Genomic DNA, 26,981 nt, shown 5'->3' with positions numbered 1-26,981 from the left:
TTCTCCCAGGTTCCATTTATTTTAGGTTTTCCTGCCTTCAGGCCTGGCGTACAGAATTTTCCCCTACATTTCCCTTCTATGCCAATCCCACTCTCTGACCAGCTAGGAGGTACCTTGGTTCAGGTGAACTTATATTCCCACTCTCCCTGTGTGGACTGCCTTCTTTCCCTTCCACTTGACTGGTGTCAGGAGCTTGGTATGTGGTGGTTTGCAGGTGTGGAGCTACATCTCATGGCGCAGTGGATTAATAAAAACAATCTGAATCAATCAATCAACTTCATGGGAAGTTGTAGCTTTGAAAGAAGCCACATATAGTGAAGGACTGGTACAACTTAGCATTGTTAGCAGCTGAATCAGCAATATTGTGACACACCCACAAGTTGTTGAAAAACCTAAAAGTCAGGATAATTTGGAGATGGGGCTGGTTTAGCACAGTGGGCTAAACAGCTGACTGGTAATGCAGAACAAGGCAGCAGCGCAGGTTCAATTCTCTTACCGGCCTCCCCGAACAGGTGACGGAATGTGGCGACTAGGGGCTTTTCACAGTAACTTCACTGAAGCCTACTTGTGACAATAAGCAATTATTATTATTATTATGAAAGCAAGGTTTAATTTGCTTATTTTCCATTAACACAAGATTTTCAAGAAAAGATAGTTCCTGAAAATTCTCCGCTAATTTTAAAAAATAATCTTTATTTATCTTTATTGTCACAAGTAGGCTTACATTAACACTGCAATTAAGTTACTGTGAAAATCCCCTAGTCGCCATACTCCGGTGCCTGTTTGGGTACACAGAGGGAGAATTCAGAATGTCCAATTTGCCTAACAAGCACCTCTTTCGGGACTTGTGGGAGGAAACCCACGCAGACACAGGGAGAACGTACAGACTCCGCACAGACAGTGACCCAAGCCGGGCATCGAACCCGGGACCCTGGCATTGTGAAGCAACAGTGCTACCACTGTGCTACCGTGCCACCCTTACTATCTTTCTTCTGATGGGCATTGGAGATTTTGCAGCACAATTCAAAAAAGAGCAGGGGAAATTTTCTTCAATTCACTGATAAATACTTACCCCTCAGTCAAGAGATTACATGGTCATTTATCTCCTGCTGACTGTAGGAGCTTTCTGCCCACAAACTGATTGCATTATTTCCTGCCCAACAATAAGTAGATAAAGTTAAAAATATTTGGAACCAAGGTACAAAGGTTGTGAAAGGTGCTTTATAATTGAAAATTATTTATTTCTTTATTGTAGAATTAGGCTTAAAATAAAGTGGTTTCAAAAAAACTTTTAGCTTCAACTCACTGTGGTCCATTTGAATCCAGGTGGTTGCACACCTGAAGCAATCATACAGAACCATTGACGCACAGACCTCCATTTTGCCAAGTCACTTCCCATCCCATTTCTCCTCAGCCACAGCAGTTGAGCACTTAATCCGAACTTGAACATGAAGCATTCTCAATTATTTGTGGTTTAATTGCTCAATAAATCTAATTGTTTCAGATCAGCGCTTGCCTGTCACCACTTGTACGCTGACAACTTCAGATAAAAGATTATATTTTGTACAGCAATATGTTTTCATGTGGGTCAGTCGTGACACATTTGATTAAACAGGCTGCGGTACAAATATTACAAATTAGGCATTTTTTAACACACAATCAATAAAAATCCTCATCCAAGCATAACATTTCCTGGCAAAGTAATTGTGTGTTTGTCAGGATTCAACAGTGTTCCATACAAAAAGGGAGGATAGAGGTAATTTCTCCCTTTCTGGGTCTCCAAGGGTTATATGGTCAAACTAATAAAACCAAATCTGCACAGTGTACCTATATAACATATTACAACCTTCTGATAAACTCCACTGAGCTTTTAATTCATTTTTTTAAAAGGCGTCTGTCTCCATGAAAATGCTGCAGTGGTGTTTGGCCATAATGTTAATTTATGGTCTTGTAATAGTACTTGAGAACAGAACTTTTTATGTTCAATGAGCTGTTCTCCAAAGGCTGGCGTATGTTCTCAGCTCAGTTGTGTAGATTTGATTTTGTGCAATAATTTTGAAATACAGCCCTTGTTGGACAAAGATAAGGAGACTTTAGTTTTTAAATGTCCATACATATTTAATGACACAGCTTTATAACAAATGCTTTCCCAAAAAAAAATAACTTGGGCAGTATTCATTAATGGGAAAGTTTGCCTGTCAACACTTGTGAAAGAAAGAGAGTGACTGAATGAAAATGTGTGCTGTTATTTCTGTCCATGTAATGGCTCCTTGTTTGCTTAATTTCTAAGCATCTGGTCTGGAGCACTTTCTGAATATGTTGAAAGAGAGAAGTGATTCATCTGGTGGTGGGGTCTCAGATACAGTGGGGCAACTCACCCATACAAGTAGATTGTTGTACTATGTCACACTTGTAGGCTTTGGCTGTCAAGAGTCATCCTCACTCTATCCGCCAAGGTGACTACAGTTGTCATCAAGAGAGGCTGAAAAAGGCGTTTCATTTTGACCATGAACTCTTTTATATTTCTGTCCGCATTTGATTGTCAGCTCTGGGCACAGCATGCTGGGAAAAGTGCACCAGCCCCTGTGAAGTACAATGGCAATAACAAAACTGAAAAGCTTTTCCAACAAAAAGGCTTATCTTTGGAAGATGTTTTAACTGTCTCGAGAAACTAAACACTTAACAATTGCCAATTCATTGCTTGAGACAATTCCTTGTAAAAATGTGAATCTCCCTGTATGTACCTTCGCAGAGATTCGAATAGCAGTGCATGAAATGTGTTCCGAAGATAATTTTCATTTTTTCAAATACCTATGAGAATTGATAGTTCTATAATACTTACATTTTTCTTTTTAAGAGTGCAGCAACTCTGCATTTTCTGCTTGTACCAGTTCTAACGTGACTGATAAAATCATTTTCTGATAAAACCATGTGCTATTATGCGATCAGATGTCTCGAGCAGCAACTTCATCTCCTGAAGGTTCGCCAAATCCATCAAAATTGATCCACTGCACTGAATTTGGTTCCAGGGTGATGATACATAATAGATTGTCCTCCAAAGTGTCTGGCAAGCAAATGGTTAATTAGTAGCTGATAAATGACAGATCAGTCCAAGCATTTTCACTGAGTTAATTTTCAGCTGCTGCTCTTGAATCTCAGTGCAACAAGTGTTTATGTGCTTGTAACAAGTGTCTGAGTGGACTGTTATGTCTGCAGTTTGTCATGGATTTGGATTGCTCTCATATGTTCTCCTCCCACACTAGTGATCCAATCCCTCAACGGCTCACTGCATGACAGGACTGGCTGTATCAATCATTATCTAGCAGATAAAGCACTGGGGTAGTGTTTAAGAGATGGATTATTGCTTATGACATTACTCAGTTTTCAGACAGCAGTCAATTTGAAGCCTCTCCTGTAGACCAAGCCTTCAAATGTGCAGGAAGCAACTGGTGGTTACATTTAGGCAAGTAGTTTAGATTCCTAATTTGACTCAAGGAAGCAATAATGGTGGCTTTAATTGCAGAAATTACAACTGTTACTTTGAGTTTGACATCTGCAAAATGACCAGGGAAATGGAAACACTAAACCTAATGTTGCTTGGCAGTCCGTTTCGGACCCATATTTAACTGATAATCACCCCCTAAATCCAATTGCTAGTAATCTTGATAATTAAAATCTCATTCACTCGGACAAACAGAATTGTTCGGTTTCTAAAACTTTGTAAAAGGTGTAAGAAAAAGTCTTTATTTATAAAGTAGCATGGTCATTTGACAATTAAACTAAATCAAGAACTGTCCATTTTGCAAATATAATGAAACAACTGGAGAGAAGTAATGCATGTGATATGGAAATATGAATGCCAACCAATAAATTAGAAACTGACAATCTCATCACTTTTCATCTAAGTCACTTCAGTTGAATTCATTATGTAGATACATTTTCAAAGTAAATTTAGAGTACCAAATTCTATTTGTTCCAATTAATGGGCAATTTAGTGTGGCCAATTCACCTACCCTGCATATCTTTTTGGGTTGTGGGGGTGAGACCCATACAGGGACAGGGAGAATGCGCAAACTCCACACGAACAGTGACCCGGGGCCGGAATCAAATCTGGGCCCTCCGCACCGTGAGGCAGCAGTGCTAACCACTGCACCATGATGTTGCCCACATGTAGATACATTTAACGTCCACACAATCTTTCTAATATACATCATGATTGAAACTTGTCCTTTGTAAAAACAGGAGGCTTCTGTACACATCAAGTTAATATAAATCCTAAACTTGAAAAAGGCCCCTTCCTACAGTGTGAAGGATGGTTAGAAATCCTGCGCACAAGATTCTTTTTGAGAAGGCAAGATCTGAATTCATTTGAAAATAACTGAGTGGCATTTTATCAGCAAACTCCCAAACTGTTCCTTTTCTTAAAAGCAAACCTGATGGAAATCAATCGATCATCACGTTTTTGGAGCACAAATTATTTCTCTTTTAAACTACACAGGATTAATAATGGAATAGTGCTTATTTGCAACCCATTGTTTTGACTAATGTCAGTCATTTTTTTCTTTGTTTGTCCTGATTGATAGTCAAGGCATTGAAGTTAACCAGACAAATGTATGCATGCTGTGGGTCCCTTTCCAGTACAGCTGTGTTTTTTAGCCGAGCACTTTGTGTGGCAGTTATCACAAAGCAGCTGTGCTTGCTTATTAAACACTTTGCAATTTTTGCCCTGGTACAGATTTGTTCAACTGACAAACAAAAAGGAAAAGAAAAGTTTGAACAGTAATACCCGTTTAGCACACACGCATTAAAACTCAACCTTCCACTAATGAAGCTGAAAGATTCAAATTTGCATTTCAGTGTGTCTTTATTGATTTCCTCTGCCTTCCTGCAATGTTTGACACAAAATTAATTTTTTTTTAAAAAAAAACTAGATTTAAATCTGCTGCATTTTTTTACAGGCAGCCTGCCGCAGTTTTATCCTGTAGACTTAATTGTCCTTACTCCTATAATTCACATCTCAGAACCAGTACAATAATTACACTCAGTGACAAATCCATTTCGAAATGAGTGCCTGCTATGCCAAAATGGAGGGCAATTTAGCAAACATTTTCTTTAATGTAAAATTTTTACTAAGCAACGGACGGGAAATAACCAAGTCAAAAGCAATTTTTTTCTTCACAAATATATCTGACATATCGCTGTTATTGTTGATCACAAGTCAAGTACATTTACACAAGAATAATAGCACAGCCATATACTTACAATTAAATGATTGTAAAGAATATATTCTGGCCTGAAATGCCCTGGCAATTTGCACCCACAAAGTGCCTAATTGCATCAAATTGCTGATTTCTATCACAAAAGATCGAGGGAAGTCGGGCAAAACTGAATACAAATTTGGGCCAGTTCATTGAGACTTCACCCATATCATCAGCTTTTCATTAGTATTACCCCACCGGTACAATTAAAACTTTACTTTTATTTCACTGTCACTGGGTAAAACTCCTGGAACTCTCTCCCCTCCAGCACTCTGGATGTATCTACACCACAGCGGTTCAAGAAGGCAGCTCACCAAAACCTTCTCAAGGGCAATTAGGGATAGGCATTAATTACTGGCCACGCCAGCAATGCTCACATGCCATGGAAGAATAAATCAAACTTTTATACAGATTATGAATAGGTGCAAATTTGCATCCAGAATTTTATACACACATTGGTTCGGATTTCCATAGCTGAGACAGGGGCGCACAGTGGGGCAATCTTCTACCCGCACCTGCCTTGGGAAAAAGTGCCCCATATGGTGGGATCTTTGTTCTGAGTGGACTGCTGCAGGATAGAGTATAGCCCACCACCCCCAGGCACAGATCTAAGGCAGACAAAGGGCTGCCGAGTGCCATGATGGACTGTTTAAGAGGCCTTCCTCAGTGCTCTGGGACATCATCCTAATTGTTTTCTAAACATTAAGGCCCTCTAGCCCTCACCCCACATCACATCCATTTGCCATGCTTTTACATGCTAACTCATACTAATCCATGCCCACATACACTCCATTGCTCTTTAAAACAGTGTTCATCAAACTTTTTTTCCGGGGACCCATTTTTACCAACCGGCCAAGCTTCGTGACCCAACCCGGCCGACCTTCGCGACCCACGCCGGCCGACCTGCGCGACCCAGCATTTTCTCTTACCTTGTTTGCTGCTGACAAAAATGTAGGAAATGGTTTTGGGTCCCTTTGGCCCTCGTACACATTCCTCCTATTACACCCAGTGGGTCCCCAACTATGCGGACAAAGCCCGCCCACTAATCAAGGCCACCACCTTCCCACTGGCGGCCGGGACCGGCCAGGCCTTCAGCTGCATCAAGGCGGACATCGCCAAAGCCCCAATGTGCGCGGTGGATGAGTCCGTCCCCTTACAGGTGGAGAGTGACGCGTCAGAGGTCGCCCTCGCTGCTACCCTCAATCAAGCAGGCAGGCCAGTAGCATTTTTTTCACGTACCCTCACCACCTCTGAAATTCAACCCTCCTCGGTCGAAAAAGAAGCTCAAACCATCGTGGAAGCCGTGCGGCACTGGAGGCACTACCTCACTGGTAGGAGGTTTACCCTCGTCACCGACCAACGATCGGTAGCCTTCATGTTCGATAATACGCAGCGGGGCAAAATCAAGAATGATAAGATCTTGAGGTGGAGGATCGAACTCTCCACCTATAATTACAATATGGTATATCGTCCTGGGAAGATGACCAACCCCGGGCTATCCACGATGACCTCTGCCACCCAGGGGGTCACCTAGCTTCTCCACTACATCAAGGCCCGCAACCTGCCCTACTCCACTGAGCAGGTCAAAGCCATGACCAGGGACTGCCCGATCTGCGCGGAATGCAAGCCGCACTTCTATCGACCGGATAAGGCCCACCAGGTAAAGGCATCCCGACCCTTTGAATGCCTCAGTGTCGATTTCAAAGGGCCCCTCCCCTCCACCAACCGCAACACATATTTCCTCAACATCATTGACGAATTCTCCCGCTTCCCCTTTGCAATCCCCTGCTCCGACATGACCGCTGCCACCGTCATTAAAGCCCTGCATAGTGTCTTCACCCTGTTTGGTTTCCCCACGTACGTTCACAGTGACCGGGGCTCATCATTCATGAGTGACAAACTGTGTCAGTACCTGCTCGGTAAGGGCATCACCTTGAGCAGGACTACCAGTTATAACCCCTGGGGAAACGGGCAGGTGGAGAGGGAGAACGCAACGGTCTGGAAGACCGTCCTCCTGGCCCTACGGTCTAGGAATCTCATGGTTTCCCACTGGCAGGAGGTCCTCCCTGACTCACTCCACTCTATTAGGTCCCTCCTTTGCACGGCCACAAACGAGACCCCTCATGACTGCCTGTTTCGCGTGAATTGATAGTCGCATCAGCCCTTAAATCGCGCCCTTGTGTTTGTCCAATTGAATGCAAGATGAAAATCTTCAACAACGTGTTTCTCTTTTCAGCAATAAAAAACAAGTAAAATAACGACTGTGATCTGCAAAGGTGTTTCTTTCAATTGGATTGATAAAATTCAGCTTTATCGGTTCAATTAAGAAATATTAAAACTGATTTTTATATATTGCTGTGTGAAATCAGTTTTCATTGCTTTGCACGAAACACTATCAAAAGTCATAGTCATCAGAGAACTCCAATAAATATTACCCAAAATATAGTTGCTTATATGGCAACTATTTTTGAAGAAACTCAAATTGTAACCTGGATTCTAATTTACTTGTAATCCCGATTCCTAACAGTCTTTGGTAGTGATACAATTGTGCCCAGGCTTATTGGATTATGTAAATCTGCAAATTGCACTCACAGAGTAAAATGTACAAATTACTCTCAGTTGAAAAAGAGCAAATACAAGTGCTTTATTTTAATGGATGTGCTCGCTTATTAGTAAACGAAAGTTCTCAGTCAACATGAAAAGTCTAGATGTAAAGATGCACTTTGAGAGATGCCCTTAAAGAACATGGAAAGGATTTATTAATAAGAATTATTCAGCAGCCTTATGGCTGCAGCTTGCTCTTTACATGCCTCCTGCCTAAGAAAACTCTGCTCCCTAGGGTGGTTCCCTCATCCAAGGTTTTTCGACTGCTTGTCGTGACCCACAGATGGGGTATTCCCAATCACGGGGGAAGCGCCCGACGTCCATGACTGGCTTTTAAATTGAGAGTGCTGGCCACGACCCATTTTTAAATAGAACGATGCAGTCTTCCGGCCAGAAGCGGCGGAAGAGAGCAGTTCATGCACCCAGCACATAGACTGACATCACGCGCCCTGTATGTCTGTGCTTTTGGCATGAAATCACGGAAGAGAGATTCCTCCATTTTCTAGCTGCGAGCAAGCAAGGCAACAGAACTGTGAAGAACTAAAGAAGAATCATTTTAAACAAAGAAAAAATGAAATTGGGAACAAAGCAGGGTAAAGATGATTTATTGAGGTATGGCTTTGTTAATTGTACCAATGCAAATCAGGATGCAAAGCCTATGTGTATGTGCAGGGAAGTACTGGCAAAAGAAAGTTTTAAACCCTCAAAACTTCAAAGGCATTTGAAGACTAAGCATGGCGAGTTCGAGGACAAACCTTTTGCTTCTTCTCAAAGGATGCAGTGAGATCTTAAATCATCAGTTGATGTCCTTAGCAGAAATGTAATATTTAATGATAAAGGAAGTGAGATATTGAGGACCAAGCAGGCTCACCTGTTGCATTAAAGGGAAGTGAAAATGGTGGGTCACGCAGGTGGGCCAGCATAGGTAGCGGAGGTCATCCGGCGTGGGTCCCAAAGATCGGCCGTCATGGGTCCCGAAGGTCGGCTTGTTGGTAAAAGTGGGTCCCGGTAAAAAAAGGTTCGAAAAAAAAACGCCCTACTCTGAGTCCCAATTGGTCCCCCAACTGCCTTATTCTGCTGTGCTGCCCTTAAAGGGACAATCACCACAATAGTGGAATCAGAAAGTCAAAGTTACCAACTGCAATGTGCTTTTTGTATATTCAAATTTGAATATTGAAAATGTTTTTCTTTTCTGCAATGAATACCTAAAGGCAGGGTTTAAATTTAAATTCTAGCAAATACCTAGTGCACAAGAATTGTTTGGTTATGGACAAAATCTAAGAAAGCCATTGTCAAAGATCTGGACACAAAATTTGTTCACTCAAGAAAGTATTCTTTAGCCAGTGAATTCTGTTAGGCTTGTCTTTTAAAGTTGACAGTCATTCAGCCAAAAGCATTCTGATTTGAAGTATTTGCTTTGCACGTCAAGGTTTTCATGGAAGTGCTCCTCGCAAGATATGCACCCCTGCCCCTCCCTAGTAGGGCTTTTAAGGAACATTTTAGGATTGCACAGGGTTAAAGTAATTTTTTTTTAAAGTAACAAGAATCCTAAACTCTAAATTAATTATTAGCGTTTAATAGATGCACATTAAGAGAGCTATTAACTTGAGCAGTCTACAATTCACTGCTTTTTTTAACAAGTTAACAGTTTTATTCACTTGTTAATAAAAGCGTATAATGTGATACGAGTTGATTACTTCCAAAATCTGATTCCAATGGAATTTCAGAGTGAGGGCAATGTTGGAACCGAACAACATACCATGGAAGCATATTCTTTCATTATCCTATGTTTCAAGTGAACTTTTTTTAGTAAAGGTAAAGTTGCCATAGTCGCAGACTATAGGCTGCTTTTCCCTTTGAGGGGGCGAGCTGATTTAATCTGAGGGTCACCACACCTCAGGCGAGATGCAAGGTTGAGAAGCGGGACCTTCATGAATAACCTCTACCGGTACGGGAATTGAACCCATGCTGCTGGCCTTGCATATCACAAACCAGCTGCCTAGCCAAGTGCGCTAAACGTGCTCTTTTGTCGTCTAATTAGTTCTACTGGAGATTTCTTTATAAATTGACATTGGTAAGGTTGGCATATGAATGGGTGTAAATCGGGCATAATGCTTTTACTGCACCCGCACAGGAAATTCCAGGCCCCTAACGAGACTGTTTTATGAATGCAATAATCAGTAAAGTGAATCAAATGGAAATAGCCTCTGGAAACATTAAATAAGTGTAGCCTCTTTATTTAAATAAGTGTAGCCTCAGCTTTCTTGCTGGTTATTTAAACTAGTGTTTTAGTCTGTTGGCAGTGATGGGATGCTGTACAGAATTCACTACGTCTTCTGGGAATGATGGAGTCCATTTTGTAAGTTGGAAAATGTTGACATATCAAATGTGTGAACCTTTCTTCCATGCCAAGTTAATATAAAGAATACACAACATTTCCAATCACCAAATCTCATTTCGTTCCTCAGTCAGCATCAATTCAGCTGGTCCTGCTTTTACAAATCCTGCTCTAAATGATACTTGTTTTATTCGGAGGCATTGTAAGAAACACTAATTGAAGAACAGTGCTTTATGAATAAATTAACACCAGATTGATGTGAGATATTTTATTTTTTAAACCATCACCCCATCACCCTAGAGTCAACAATTAAAATAATTGTTCCATAGATATTTTAAATTAGAATGCAATCTTTAGACTGTTTGAGGTATGCAGGTGTTGGGAGATAACTGTTTAACATTGCTGTGGACTGTGTTCTGTGCCTGCTGCCTGGCATATAACAGCTGTCAGAGAACTCATGGCTATTTTTCATCTACATGCTGTCCCTTGACAGCACCACCTGAAAACACTGTGCTCAGTTCCACATACGTAATGATAACTCCCAACGTTATCTCAGCACCACCTCTCCTGACCTTGACCTGGTGATGAGCTCCATTCACATATCGGCACCATCACTAAAAGTGCCTATATCCACCTCCGTAACATTTTCTGATTTGATCTCTGCCTCAGACGCTCACCTGCAGCTGAAATACTCATCAATGCCTAAACGTCGAGGCTCCTAACCAGCCTCCCATTTTCAGCCTTCATAAACCAGAACTCCATGTTCTAACTTGCAGCAAGTCCTGTTCCCCATTCACCCGTCCCTGACTGACCTATATTGGCTTTCAGTTAAGCAATGCCTTGATTTTAAAATTCTCGTCCCTGGTTTTCAAATACTTCCATGGTCTTGCCACTCTCTACCGACCCTTCGAAAGAGCACCCTACCTAGGCCCACTTCCCTGACCTATCCCTGTAACCCCAACTAGCCTTTTGGTCACTAAGGGCAATTTCTCATGGCCAATCCACCTAACCTGCACATCTTTGGACTGTGGGAGGAAACTGGAGCAGCCGGAGGAAACCCACGCAGACACGGGGAGGATGTGCAAACTGCACACAGGCAGTGACCCAAAGCCAGCATTGAACTCGGGTCACTGGCACTGTGAGGCAGCAGTGCTAATCACTGTGCCACCACGCTGTCTTTTTATATTTCCTGCTATTTTTCTAAAATGCATCCCTTTCGCCCTCCGTTTCACCTCCAAACTACACTTTCTACACGGGGAGAACGTGCAGACTCCACACAGACAGTCACCCAGCCGGAGTTGAACCCGGGTCCTCGGTGCCGTGAGGCAGCAGTGCAGTGCAGTATCCCACACGGATACGGGGAGCCCCGTCCACATCGCCCACGGATAAGGGGGAATCCCCACCACAAGCCAAAGAATAAGCGGTGCGCCCGTAATGGAGCTCCACAGAGGTCCCATTGGCAGTGTCCTCTGGCAGTGCCAGGAAGCGCTGGCAGTGCCAGGCGATAATACGCAGGCATGCCCATCTCCACCTGGTGACTATATCTACCTGTGTGCTGCCAGTGTGTTCACCTTGACTGGTTTTTGTTTTTGAAAACCAGAAATGATTTGCACTGACTGAAAAGTTACGACGAGGGCAAACGCATCCACATCATTCTTGCTAATGAAATGTTAAGGTATGCAAATCAGGCTCACGCCCTTCATGGGCATGAACCTGATTACGTCAACAGCAGAGGGCGTGGAAGATCGCATTTTGAGATCACCCCGGCACAAATCCCGTTTTTGGCCTCTGGCAAGATTTAGCAGCCATTATGAGCCTGCTAAAACACGGCCTATGAGTCAGACTTCATGGGTGCCTGATCTCCAGCAGTCTTCGCAGTGCCAGAGATCAAGGTTGTCACTGTTTCTGACTGCTAAGAAGACGTGTCAGGGAAGTGTTCCCCAAAATGTGACCCCGAGCCTAATTCAGATCCTTGATGAATCACTATCCACCCCACCATGTGATTCGGAGAGCTCCTCGCCGATGCATCATTATTGAGCTTCCATGTGTGAAATCTGGAGTGATTTCCTGTCACTCCAGCCAGCGGGAATCATGCCACTGAAAACACCCACCACCGCACTTAGCCGCCGAAACAGAATTCTCCGGCCGCTGGGATTCTCTGTTCCTACTGGCAGTGCACCCCCACCCGCCGGTTTCCCAGGAGAGTGGGGTAGCATCAATGAGAAATCCCATTGACAACGGTGGGAACAGAGAATCCGGCCACCAGCAAATGATCACAGAGGTCACATGGTTAACAGATAAGATGTCTTCTGTTCCTGTGTCTTTAGTGATATTGGAATTTCATTACCCCAGGCAAGTATTTGCACAATAGTGCACACAACATAAACTAATATTGCAAATAATTATTGGAACAGAGATGATCATTCTTAGTTTATATGACAGTGTATGCAATTCTTTTCAGGATAAACAGTGTGGAGTACTTTTAGAAACTATAATCAATTTATTTTGCTCAACCTATAAGTGGCTTTCATGAACATGAAGTGGCCTCAGCACATGAAAGCTGTCTTTGATATTCAGTGAATGTGGATACTCTCTTTTATTGCATTGTATTTTCATAATTTAAAACTGTCGGTGAACATCCCATGAATTATAGGTAGACAACAATTATAATAATAAGTGAGAACCACAAAGTTATTCTTTGCATTGAACTAGTGCAGTGTTTCTGACAGAGGTCTAATTTAAGATTTTTGGAGAGGATTGCATATTATTCATCTGAGAATATTGTTGAAACTATTTTGACTAATGCTGTTACATCTCATCTATCTGCACATGTCTTCAAGATTCTATATTTATATTCTCCTGCTCTTGTTTTCTTAGCTTCAAATTTATCCAGGTAACTAGTTTCAATCTATAAACGAACAAGCAGTTTGAATACCACCAGTAAGTGGGCACTTTTGATGACTGATCATAGAATCCCTACAGGCCATCAAGTCTTCATCGACCTTCAAAAGGCACCTACCCATGTCCAATCCCACGTCCAACCCGTCCTATCCCTGTAAACCCACCTAACCTGCGGACTAAGGGGCAATTTATCATGGCCAATCCAACTAACCTGTACATCTTTGGACTGTGGGGGAAAACCCGGAGGAAACCCACGCAGACACAAGGAGAATGTGCAAACTCCACACAGACAGTCACCCAAGGCCAGAATTGAACCCGGGTCCCTGGCGCTGTGAGGCAGCAGTGCTAACCACTGCCACCGTGCCAACTGATATCATCAGCTGGCAAATATATATAAAAAGATTAATGTAGAGCACTCAAATAAAACAACTACTACTCATGGATACAAATTCATTAATTAGTAAGTCTGATTTTTGTAAAATGGGCCTTTATGAATTGTAGAAAATTGTCATCCAATACGATAAATCCCAACCCTTGGTAAAGCAGTCAGATGGAGGAGCCAGGTGGAAAATGGACTACTGAAAAGCTAGTTATCTTAAATTCATAAACCTTATCCTACTCAGGTGGATGGAAGTGAATGTCCTTGGAGGAACAAGATGGGTAGAATTAGGAGTGGAGAGTAAATGTGCAAATATTAAAAGAAATACAACAGCTGCCTCCAATCTGTTTCAATTGGGAGCTCAATAAGATGTGCAGACGTCCGAGTCTCTGCTGCCTTATTGTTAATGTAACATCTGATGGATATAAAACAGATACAATCCAACGCATGTGATTCTGAATTGGAATCATTCAAAATTGGGCAAATAGGTACTTTAGGAAGTATCAAAATTGGGGATTTGGGATGGAGGTTGAATGCATCTCCTCTCTGCCCTTGCCTTTGATTTCCATACCATTCTGTGCTGTTAGCATGAGTCCTGTTTCTGTAGAGTCAAATAACGATGTCGTGGAAGACTACTGAGTGAAACAAAATATATTATTTCCACACATTTGACATTAGAAGGTCATTTCCTCCATTTCTTACTGACTAAAAAAACAGAAATACATACAAATATTATTTTTCAATTAAAAACATGACGCCTGGATTATAAATAGAGTACTTTGTGGCAGCAAGGATATTATGATATTTCTATCCACTTAGGGGGCTGACAACTCACTCTCAACAGTCACTTGAGAGTACTGAATTCCATTCCCTCTGGGAAATATAAATCATCAACCCGCAGCCAGGCACCAACCCTGTTTCTGCACATAGCCGGGCATTCATGGTCCTGTTTTATTCCACCAAGTGAAAAATAGACAGCAGCTCGGCAGAAGAATAGTTCTTTCTTCTCAGTGAAGTTGATGTGTTATTGTGTGATTTTCTTCAATCGCTGACCAAACTTTCCATTCTTATGGTGGGCAATCCCCATGAGATGCAAGTGTTGCCACTCCGAAAAGAAACCACAAAGTGAAATCTTAACCAGCCTGATAACCCGTTTCTTCGAAAATTAAAACTGGGCTTTTGGTCTTCCTTCAATTGGCAAAGCAAATAGCCACACACCAGCATGTTCTCATTCCGCATCAATTCATTCACAATAATTACTGCTCAAAAAATATTGGGCGGGATTCTCCATCCCACCTGCTCCGTTTTCCCACGCGGTGCACCCCTGCTGGCAGCGAGATCCTCCATTCCCGCAGCCGGCTCATGGAGTTTCCCATTGTAGCCACCCCATGCCGTCGGGAAACCCGTTGGCGTGCGTGTGCTGCCTGTGAACCGGAGGATCCCGCTGATAAGAGAGTTTAGCAGATTTTGTCCTCGTTACAAATACTTGTATTGTTTTATCATCAACCCATGTAAAGAAAATGGTACAAGGTAAAAACGGTTCCAGATTCCGATATAATTGTCTGGCATGACACCATTTTCCATATCATTTTGAGAAGTGGCGACATACAGTGAGAGGGAAATTTTTATGCCTGTCCTAACATGTGTAGGCAATGTTTCTGTACATGTTTCCAATGAAAACGAGGACTAATTTTACTTGTAATTTACATGTTGCCCAAAGCGAAAACTATCATTTCCACAGCAGTTTGGAATAATATTTCTTGATAAGGATCAGGTGGCCTTTTAGTAAAGGGATGGTCTTGTTTCCGTGACATCACAGTTGAATAGCACTGACATTGTTCAAATATTTCAATGACCAAAAGGTTTTCCATAGTTCTTAGATTCTAATTTGTGTGCATACAAAAGCCATTATATTGCTTCCATAGAATCCCTACAGTGCAGAAGGAGGCCATGCGGCCCATCGAGTCTGCACTGACCCTTCGAATAGTGTTTATAGTGTTCAATTCTGGTCACCATACTACCAGAAGGATGTGGAGGCTTTAGAGAGGGTGCAGAAGAGATTTACCAGGATGTTGCCTGGCATGGAAGGCATTAGCTATGAGGAGCGGTTGAATAAACTCGGTTTGTTCTCACTGGAACGACGGAAGTTGAAGGGTGACCTGATAGGGGTCTACAAAATTATGAGGGGCATAGACAGAGTGGATAGTCAGAGGCTTTTCCCCAGGGTAGAGGGGTTAATTACTAGGGGGCATAGGTTTAAGGTGCGAGGGGCAAGGTTTAGAGGAGATGTACAAGGCACGTCTTTTACACAGAGGGTAGTGGGTGTCTGCAGCTCGCTGCCGGAGGAGGTGGTGGAAGCAGGGATGATAGCGACATTTAAGGGGCATCTTGACAAATAAATGAATAGGATGGGAATAGAGGGATACGGACCCAGGAAATGTAGAAGATTTTAGTTTAGACGGGCAGCATGGTCAGCACGGGCTTGGAGGGCCGAAGGGCCTGTTCCTGTGCTGTATTTTTCTTTGTTCTTTGAATGAGCATTTTACCCATGTCCACTCCTCTGTCCACCCTGCCCTATCCCCGTAACCCCATAATTTAACCCACACATCCCCAGACACTAAGGATCAATTTATCACGGTCAATCCACCTACCTTGCACATCTTTGGACTGTGGGAGTAAACTGGAGCACCCGGAGGAAACCCACGCAGACACGGGGAGGATGTGCAAACTGCACACAGGCAGTGACCCAAAGCCAGCATTGAACCCGGGTCACTGGCACTGTGAGGCAGCAGTGCTAATCACTGTGTCACCACGCTGTCTTTTTATATTGCCTGCGATTTTTCTAAAATCCTAAGGATCCTTTCGCCCTCCGTTTCACCTCCAAACTACACTTTCTATATTCTTTGCGTTCATCTTTAGTACAGTCAGGCTTAACTTTCAAGGCCTCGCTTTCAAGTCTCGGTTGAGTTTTATACATGAACTTCTATGACTAATTCATCCCCTCTTCGCCTTATAGTCACCTATCTTTTGTATTGCCTGTTGTACGCAAAGTTGAAGATTTCTCACTGCTGATCTTGCTTGTTTTTATTTACTACCCTGTTGAAATGGGCATACCCCCCATACCCCCTTTCACCTCCCTGAACCTGATCTTTTTTCGAGTGCAACACTCTTATTTAATTGTACCTTTTTCATCTTACATTGAACAGTTGTTGACCTGCCCTATCCAAGTTTAAACTATAGTCATTATAAGTACTGCTTAATCTCCACTCACAGTCATAAACACTTTTAACTCTAAAGTTTTGTTTCTAATGCCCCGTGCATTGAAATGCATACCTCTTGATTCTTACTCCATGCTTTGTAATACTAGCCCAATTCTTCATCCTGGTTTTCTCATTTCATTCTTGATATCCCTCATTCCCTTCTAAAGCAATATTTTTTATTCCCTCACCACTTCATTGCCTGTTTCATGCCCTTTCCATGATATCAAAACCATATGCTTTTATCCCTTTCTGATTTCAACTTTAGATCTCTTTTCACCAATTAATTTGGGTCTGCTTCTTTTTTTATCGCACAGGGCTCTGCCCTTTTCAGTCCCGCCAGGTTATTTGATTTTTCATTGTGCCTTTGTGTCCTTATTGCTTTCCCTGCCGTTTTAATTCAAGCTCTAGCCCATTGTTCCATTTGCTTTCTGCTGAAAAATATGGGGCATGATTTAAATGTGGGTTGGGAACCCAATGCCGAAATAAGTTCTCTTTTCCAGCTTCCCCAATTGTGTTGCTCACACAATGTTATTTCAGGATATAAGTGCCCTAATTGAGCAGCAAGTGAGCTCATCATCCAGTTACTGGTGCAGTGGGTATCCAGCAGGCAGCGGTTGCCTGCAACGCACAAGCAACAAGACAGATGGCAGCCATGATGGAGCCAGGCAGCACTTCAGTGCAGCCAGCAGCATAAAAGATTGTAATATTGTCTCCATGGTCAAATTAGAGGTAAGATGCATGATCATTCACAAGATCCTTCAGGATCTGATCATTTTCATGTCACTAAGAAAACGTTCCCTTCGCCCCACTTTGAACTCAATAACTATACACTAATGTAGAATCATAGTAGGAGAAGGAGGCCATTTGGCCCATCATGTCTGCACCGGCCTTTGGAAAGAGCACCCTACTTAAGCCCACACCTCCACCCTATCCTCATAACCTAGTAACACCACGACCTAACCTTTTGGACGCTAACCTTTTGGACATTTTTGGACTGTGGGTGGAAACCGGAGCACCCGGAGGAAACCCACGCAGACATGGGGAGAAAGTGACAACTGCACACAGACAGTCCCCCAAGGCGGGGGTTGAACCCATTGTGAGGCAGCAGTGCTAACCACTGTGCGACTGTGTCGCCCCCATGTACCAGGCTGATTAGGTTTGCTGCATGCTTTTTGAAAATTGCAGTGTTGACTAGCTCCTCAGGGACCTTGATGGACCATTAATTGGAGGCCAGTAGGTTACCTGTTCTCTCCCCTCCCTCACTTTGAAAATGAAAGTATGCCCTGGAGGTGTTTAGATCCAGGGCCTACCACTGGGAATGTGAGTTTTAAATCACACCCGCACCTAATCCTGTGGTATTTGAAAATCAGGCATTGCAGTATGGCCTTCCTTACCAGATGCACTTCAGTGCCCCCCAAAATGTGAACCCGCTGCTTCAACCTTGGAGTCAGACATTGATCTTTACAAACTCCCAATTAACCTGTCTAGCACTTGACCGTGAAATTTTGTTTTCTCCAATCTAGTGTCAGACTCCCCCTGGGTCATGAAATATACTTCAATGCGGGTCATTTTTTGCTCTGTTTCTTCTTATTTTTGGTTCCAATGTGAATCTTGGCTTTTGGCTGCTCACTATCGATTTCCAAACATTTTAGTACCTTTTCCATGATGTCTTTCAATTAGAAGTAACATAACATTCAGGTATCCCAGCATGACTACCAAAAAGACTACCTATAAACTAGGCCGCAAAGTCTCCATTCTCCTATTTTAGTGCAGCATAAGGATTTGAGAGATAGGAAAAGTAGTAGGAAGTGGCATTGTGGTATTGTCGTTGGACTAGTAATCCATTGACGCACGTAAATGCTCTGGGGGCGAGGATTCGAATCCCACCATGAATGATGGTGAAATTTGAAATCAATAAAAATCTGGAATTAAAAAAAGTCTCACGACGACCATGGAACCATTGTCGATTGTTCACTAATGCCCTGAAGGAAGGAAATCTGTTGGCCTTACCTGGACTTCAGACCCACAGCAATGCCTTAAATGCCGTCACGGACGGACAATAATTGCTGACCCAGCCTTGCGCATTCTCCCCGTGTCTGCGTGGGTTTCCTCCGGACGCTCCGGTTTCCTCATGCAAGTCCCGAAAGATGTGCTTGTTAGGTGAATTGGACATTCTGACTTCTCCCTCTGTGGACGCAAACAGGCGCTGGAGTGTGGCTACTGGGGGATTTTCAGATTAACTTCTTTGCAGTGTTAATGTAAACCTACTTGCGGACACTAATAAAGATTCTTATTATTATTGTCTACAAGTAACAATCCACCTACCTCCAAATTTCCAAAGTCCAGTGTCAGAGGAGGTTCCACCTCTCTAGGAACACATGACAACAATATGCAGCTGACTGGACTGGAAATCACCTCCACCTGTGTGGCAGGCACCCCATTCCAGCTGACTGTGGCCCTCGCCCTTTAACCTTCTGGTTCTTCCCAGGGTTCAATAGTCTGCACATTTATTGATTACCGGACAGCTCAGGCCAGCTAGGTGGAGAGAGCTGCTGGGATTTCAGGGTGTAATAGTTTGCACTCATGTGGCAATCAAAAGCCAGCAGGTGAGTCGGGAGCTTCTGTAAACTGAAAGGGCTTCTACTCAATGAATGTTCAGATTGTTACCACAAGATACAAATTTTCCATGTTTGTGCCAGTTACTCTGGCAGTTCATATGATGCTTACATCTTACCACACTATCAGGTAGCTCCTGCATAATTGACTTGATGGTTCTTGGGTGATGAGGGTTAGCCTTTGAAAAGGTGTCTCATTACTGCAACTTGCCACCATTAAAGCAAAATAAATGTTCATGTTATCGTCAATGGATCAACAAAGAACACAAAATGTTGCCAAACCAAGCATAAATTTCAAAATAATGAATGCAAATAATGTCACCCTGACAAGCTGCTGTTGTGCTCAAGATGCCTACAACTTACCCCTGCCAGTGCTCTGATTTGGTTTCCCCCCCCTTAACCTTGATGGCCACAGCATGGAGGCCGCCTGCTGACTCGGCTGTCCTGGTGGCTGTGATGACATTGGCAGTCAATGGCTGGGCACTCCTGCTGTCATCAGGGCATCATCAGATGCAGTGGCCGCTGGCAAATGGGTGGAGGAGCCTTTGTTTGGAGCGCCCTAGGAGGAGCTATTAGAAATGACAGGCAGTTTGTTTGCCAGTGTGAAGTGCGTTTAGACCTCCTTGCTCCCCATTGATGGATGGGTACCTAACAGTGAGACTAGGTGCCTCATTCATCTCTCACACTGGCAGTGTCATCGTGCGGTCACAGTCGGTGTGTTAGATTGCAGGTCCAAACGCAACCTCTCAGGGATCTCTGCCCCCGTCTCCCTGCAAATCCCACCAGACATCCTGCATCTGCACCTAATGGACAACTCCAGAGGCTCGTCATCTGTCTGAGACTCAGCATGGTCCTGGTCTCCAGCTGTGCTTTCACTGTTGGCTCCTTGGGACCTCTCTGCCAGCTCCTAATGCCAGTGTAATGTGCCCTCACCACTGTGCAATACCTGCAGAGCCGACGACTTAATGCCTACCAACATGTGAGTTTCTGCACTGGCGTTTCTACATTGTTAAAAATGTACTTGCATCTTTAATTACTACACCTACAAATTTAAGACAGGGTTAGTTTGTATCTACCATTCAAATATAGCAACGTCACAACATCCAAGAGTGAGGCTGATAGAGAAAAGCTGTTTGAACAAGGCAAACGGTGGAGTGATGCAATTTGTATTGAAACCTTTGGACAGTCTCACTTAACAACACATCTGCTCCTTGATTGAAGTCGGTGCACCATTTGTGCTGAAATACTGACTAGTACCTCACTGTTATTTTAACTACAAAATTTATCCTGTTATGTTGCTCAGCAACAGCCTCCTCTGACTTGCTGTCACTGTGCATCTCATATTTAGCCATTAATCCACATCATAAAATGAATAAGATGTCATCGAGATTCTACCTCTGCTTCAGAATATTTCAATAAGAGCTAGTGTCTGCCAGTCATTACGTGATTGCTAATGTGTTCTGGTCAGGCCAGATGGACAATTCTGATCTAATTAAGAGAACACACATCTTTCAGCCTTTTGCACATTCTGAGTTGATTAAAGATGGTTGTGTTACAGTCATGTTCATTTTCTCAATTAATTGCTAGGTAGAATTCAGGGGAAAGGATCTGCGTTCCTGTGGAAGTGCACACATTAATCTAATGAAAAATCAGAACATGCAAAACTCTTGGGACCCGACTTTGCGCTAGTTATGGCAGAACTAAGATTTTTATGTCATTAATCTTACATTTCAGCTTTCTCCTTTTAAAATAATACAAATGGATATTTCCCCACCCCTGCCCCAGCACCAGTGATGGGTGAGAAGTTGACATGATGAGGATGTGTTTCATAGGGGCCTCACCTGACCTGGCGATAATACCTAAGCGTTTGTTCCATGCCTTACCCCGATGGCCTGCCTGTAACAATGTTTGATACATGGGAACTCTCAGAGAGAAACCATATTTCACTGCTTTGGTATTCTGTGAGCACTGCTTTTTCCATCCCAACATTTATTTTCTTCCCTTCTCCTCAAAGTACTGCTCTGGTTGGGGTGTGGATCCGTGAGTATTTCACTCTCCCAGATAGGGAGAGTGTGTGCCACCAAGCCACTCAGCTGTAGGAACAGTGAAATTCCAGCCCAATCCAATTCTCACTTGCCATTCATACAAGTGTATTTTCTGGCTAAAGTCACTGGGCGGCATTAAGGCATGAAGTTGTCTGATCTTTCTTCCCCATTAACCTTGAGATGTTAAGGCTATCTGTAGCATCCCTTTGGCAACCCCCACTGAAATCCGACAGCTCAGCACAGATCGGAGGTCGAAGTGAGGATCTTTTAGTCCATATGCCTTTGTGTTACAATTGTCCATGTCATTATCCACAATGACATTGGGGGAGTTTGAACACCAAGAAGTTGACATCTGTGGAGAGATTGTTAGCAGATCAGACTATCCCTCAGGGAAAGTGCTAGAATGTGACTATTTACACCACACACATAGGTTAAAGGATTTCAGCGTCGGTACCCACTTGCACTGCCCCCTGTGGACAGGAAGTCAGCAGCATGCAGTGAGTTCCTTAAGTATTCACCCATCAGGTTTTTAGCTGTACTTGCATACTTCAGTTCATATCTTTGGACATGTGGTAACATGTAACAGTTTATTCAGCAGTACATTTATAAACTAAGAATGTAATATAAATAATATGGCTGAAAATGAATTGACGTAGAGTGTAGTGTGTTTGGGATTAAAAGAGCAACAAGGGGATAAGGAGTGTTGCAATGTGTAGACTAATTGATGTAAAGTGCCCTATATTTTAATATTGTAAATGAGGTAGCATTCTCCTGAGACTTTACAATGTTTGTGCCTGTATATTGCTCAGTAATCATACATTTTACAGCCATTACTGTGACTTGGTTTAAAGCCACAGCTACATAAAGCTGGGGTTATGAGCTTTTATTTCATGAAGATTTATTTTTCAAGAGGGCTACTGTCTCGTTTCTTGGCCTTGATTGCTGCACTACATTGTGGGCTATTTCCGTGACACAAATTCCAATTGTCCAGAATACCACACAAAATAATAAATTGTAAGATACCGAGTCCACATAAAATACAGTCAGTGGAGAAACAGATTAGCCTATAAATGTAATATAATAAAAATGGACTTTGCTGAGAATTAGTATGCCTGTCCCTTGTGGACTGAAAATATTTGCATCTGGCAAAATCTCCACTGGAACTCAGATCATGTGGATACTAAATATGATAGTCCTGCTTATTTTTTTGCTGATTGCTGGGTTTTGGAAAGCACCCAGACCCTGAATGCTATACATATACCTTGATTTATATTCTGTTATTTTATTACTGGGGGAGCTGGGAATGGACTGAAGTGTTTTGTACTTTAGTTTGATCGTTTTCCATCAGTAGGGCTGGAGGTGGCACCAGCAACTTGAAATAGCTCTGAGAATTTAATAAATATCACATAATTACTTTTCACCAGGTGTACTGCCATTCGAGTGCAGAAATTTCTTTCTGCATTTTCTTCTTTGTAGTTTAATTGTTTTAGCCCAGGATTTTGTCAGGCTTTCTGCTGTTTTTGTTCATCAGAGGAGCAACATGGAATCATGGCCGTTTCTGCCGGCAGACCCCCCCCCCCCCCCCCCCCCCAGCTCAGCGCCAAATATCAGGGGCTGGGGCAATGCAAAAATGATCAAAGGTCTGGAGATGCATGCGGGACAGTCCAGTTAAGGATGACAGATTTCCTTCCCTAAAGGACATTAGTGAACAGATGGGATTTTACAACAATTAATAATGGTTTCATGGTGATTATTAAACTTTGATTTCCAGATGATTATTAAAGGGGCAGCACGGTCGCACAAGTGGATAGCACTGGGGCTTCACAGCGCCAGGGTCCCAGGTTCGATTCCCGGCTGGGTAACTGTCTGTGCGGAGTCTGCACGTTCTCCCCGTGTCTGTGTGGGTTTCCTCCGGGTGCTTCGGTTTCCTCCCACAATCCAAAGACGTGCAGGTCAGGTGGATTGGCCATGATAAATTGCCCTTAGTGACCAAAAAGGTTAGGAGGGGTTATTGCGTTACGGGGATAGGGTGGATGTAAGGGCTTCAGTGGGTTGGTGCAGACTCGATGGGCCGAATGGCCTCCTTCTGCACTGTATGTTCTATGTAAAGTCAAATGTCACCATCTGTCATGGTGGGATTCAAACCCATGTTGCCTTACTCTCAAAATTATTTTTTATTAGGCAGTCAGGAGGCAATCCTGCCTCTCAACATAACGGAACCAATTCACAAGAAGTTCATGACAAAAAGCATAAAAGGGAGAGGAGACATCTCACTCCCTTTGCACATGGCCAAATTGGTGGCATCGCTTGACTATCTGTGGCATAAGCTCATTATGTCACAGTGCCAACAACTATGGTATTGGCATTGGCATAACCATATTCCAAAGCAGTTCACCTACTAGTGTTGCTTTGTTGAAATCCAGAACCTATTTGCTTTGGGCAATTCCTTTATTGGCTATTGGGATAACGGAGTGTGTGGTACATTTGGAACCCCTTTCCAAAAGTGCAGGCTTTTGAAGCAAAATGATTTATTCGGGGTTCTTTAGAGGCAAAAAGATGGTGAATCAAGGGTGATCAGAATTAATAGCTGCGATTCCCCCACAAACCAACAGAACATCTGTTAGAAAGATGATGCAATTAATTTTTCCTGCATTTTGAAAAAGGGGATCAGCATCCAAATGAAACCTCACGTCAATTACAGCACAGGCCCCCTTGCACAAACTAATCTCCAGTTTGTGGAAGTTACTTGAATTATAGAAATTAAATCCAGCGGGTTACCTCACGAGCCCTGTAACCTGTTTTAAATTACTTATGGGGACAGACATCCAGTTTCTTCAAAACAAGGAACTGTTGTCTTGGAATGCCTGACTTTGATTTTGTTGTATGATTTGTGAACATTTTTATGTTGTATGGGCCATTGATGTGTTTGTGTTTTACAGTTTGGGGCCACCATACATTTAACAAGCTATCAAAATCAAATTGGCCTTAAGCATTTATTAATATCTCCTAATTTAGTAACTGGGATTCTGCGGCCTTGATTTCAAACAATGTATGGTGTTGTAGTACCTATACAGTCCTTGCAAGCATTGAGTTATTTTGAAAAGATGATTACATTGAACAGATTTAAAAATGTCGACAGAAATTAGGGTCATTAATAGGAGGTTTAGCTTCATGAAAGAGAGCTTTTGTTTGGACAGCAACATAAACTTGGATACAAGTTGTAACACTAGGCTTGGGCTGGCTGTACGGGGTCTTTTTTGGTGGAGCAGAGATTAACATGTTTGCAGACAAAGTGTTGTATCCTAGGTTTTATAGACACCTGTGTTAGCTAATACAATGGTGAGATATGCCTTCTTTACCAGACAGCCCCATGTATTACAGTCATATAGGAAGTAACGTCACCATAGTCCCGGATGACCATAGGCTGCTTTCCTCTTTGAGGGGGAGAGCTGACTGGTCGTGGTTTAACCTGAGGATCACCACACCTCAGGCAAGGGGCAAGGCTGAGAAGGCAGGACGTTCCTGAATATCTCAGCTGGTACGGGAATTGAACCCATGCTGTGGGCCTTGCGTCTGCACCACAAATAAGCTGTCCAGCCAACTGAGCTAAACCGGGCCCCAACATATAGACACATATTTATTACAGATTTACATCTTGAGATAGATGGAACATTCTGGTTTATTTATCTAATGTGCATGAACTTTATTTATTTATTGAACATGGGCACGTGAAATGCTTTTCAGCAGCATTAAAAGTGCAGGGCCTCATGGAAAATGCGTTTGGTTACTTTTTTTCTTTGTTTAGTCGGGGAAGGTAAGAAGAAACAGAATAGCTGTAGAAAGCTAGCTCCAGAAACTCAATTGTTGTTGGTGAAAAATTTCAACAAATTGGGTGACTGGATGAACCTCGAATATCCTTGTACCTTGTCACCCTCATTAATTACAAGTCGACAGGCATGTAACGAAGCTCGTTTACCCTGTTGAATTAATACATGTAAAAGTAATACATAATACATGCGAATGGAGAAAAAGTACCTAAAATTTTACTTTAGTATTGGTGAAACGTCCTTTATTTTTGTATAAAGTTTCACTTTGGAGAGGCGTTCCATAATAATAATATATATAACAAAAACTTTTCAATGAAAGGTAAGCAAAATTATGCTCCTTTTTCAAAGCTGTTTCCTCCTACTCTCTCGGGTATCATGTCCGAAGAGGGCATTTTTGATCATGGAGTTCCATGATTATACCTGGCAAAGTACTGCCGTAGTTTGCCATTGCCATTTGCCAAACAGCATGGCTGACCAGGAAACACTCCCACCCTTACCGCCTGCAATTAGTCATATCGGAAGGATTCACGGGCTGATCAGAAAGCTGTTTGGTCACATTAAACACACACCTCCCGAAATGGGACTTAGAACATAGAACATAGAACAGTACAGCACAGAACAGACCCTTCGGCCCTCGATGTTGTGCTGAGCAATGATCACCCTACTCAAACCCACGTATCCACCCTATACCCGTAACCCTCCCCCCCCCCAACCCTACTTTTTAGGACACTACGGGCAATTTAGCATGGCCAGTCCACCTAACCCGCACATCTTTGGACTGTGGGAGGAAACCGGAGCACCCGGAGGAAACCCACGCACACACGGGGAGGACGTGCAGACTCTGCACAGACAGTGACCCAGCCGGGAACCGAACCTGGGACCCTGGCGCTGTGAAGCATTTATGCTAACCACCATGCTACCGTGCTGCCGAACCCAGGGTTTGAGGATGGACGCTACCCACTGTCCCACCAAACCTCAGGGGTTTGTTGACCAATTCATAATGATCATAAGTGTATATATTTCAATTTTTTTCCTTATTCCCTCAGTTCAGTATTTGGACATGCCCCCATCGTTTCCAAGGTAACGAATAACAGTGTACAACAAAGAGGTTTTCTGTTGAGGTGATTGACAGATTATAATACAGTTAGTAGTTTTGGAACTCGGCCTGACAGGTCTTGTATGACAGAGCAGCAGAGTGACAGTAAACAGTTCTGATGGAAAGTCTTCATCCGAAACATTATCCTGTCTTTTTCTGTATTTGTTTTATTTGAAATATGCTACATTTATTCTTTTTCTTATCTCCGTCGTTATCTTGATCCAATTGCACATGTCGAAAACAAGAATACTGTCGGTTTTCTCACTGAAGTTTTTATTGCTTAAGCGATATCTCTTGTTGCTTCTGGGTAGACTGAGATTTAACAAGTTCCTTACCCTTGTACTAACAGCACCTCTTATTTACACTGCAAGTGTTACTTTTGGCACCATCTTTAAGATTACTGGGAAAACAAGATAGTGACTAAAAACATGTAACAACATATAGAGCAATATCATCCTTCTGCCCTGTTTGCTGGTTTTCTGTTATTATTCCCCTTTATTTGCTGATTTTTTCTCGTGAGTATTTCAACCTGGTCAATAATATTCGCGGGAATCAACAAGGTTCACTTCATAATAATTTTGAACATTTTATAAAAAGTTATATTTGAGCCACTGCAAGTGCAAGGAGCACTTTAATTGTGTCAAATAATTACAATCAG

Source organism: Scyliorhinus canicula, chromosome 11 (assembly GCF_902713615.1).
Source record: "Scyliorhinus canicula chromosome 11, sScyCan1.1, whole genome shotgun sequence".
In the NCBI taxonomy this organism is placed as follows: domain Eukaryota; kingdom Metazoa; phylum Chordata; class Chondrichthyes; order Carcharhiniformes; family Scyliorhinidae; genus Scyliorhinus; species Scyliorhinus canicula.
This window is presented reverse-complemented; position numbering follows the sequence as displayed.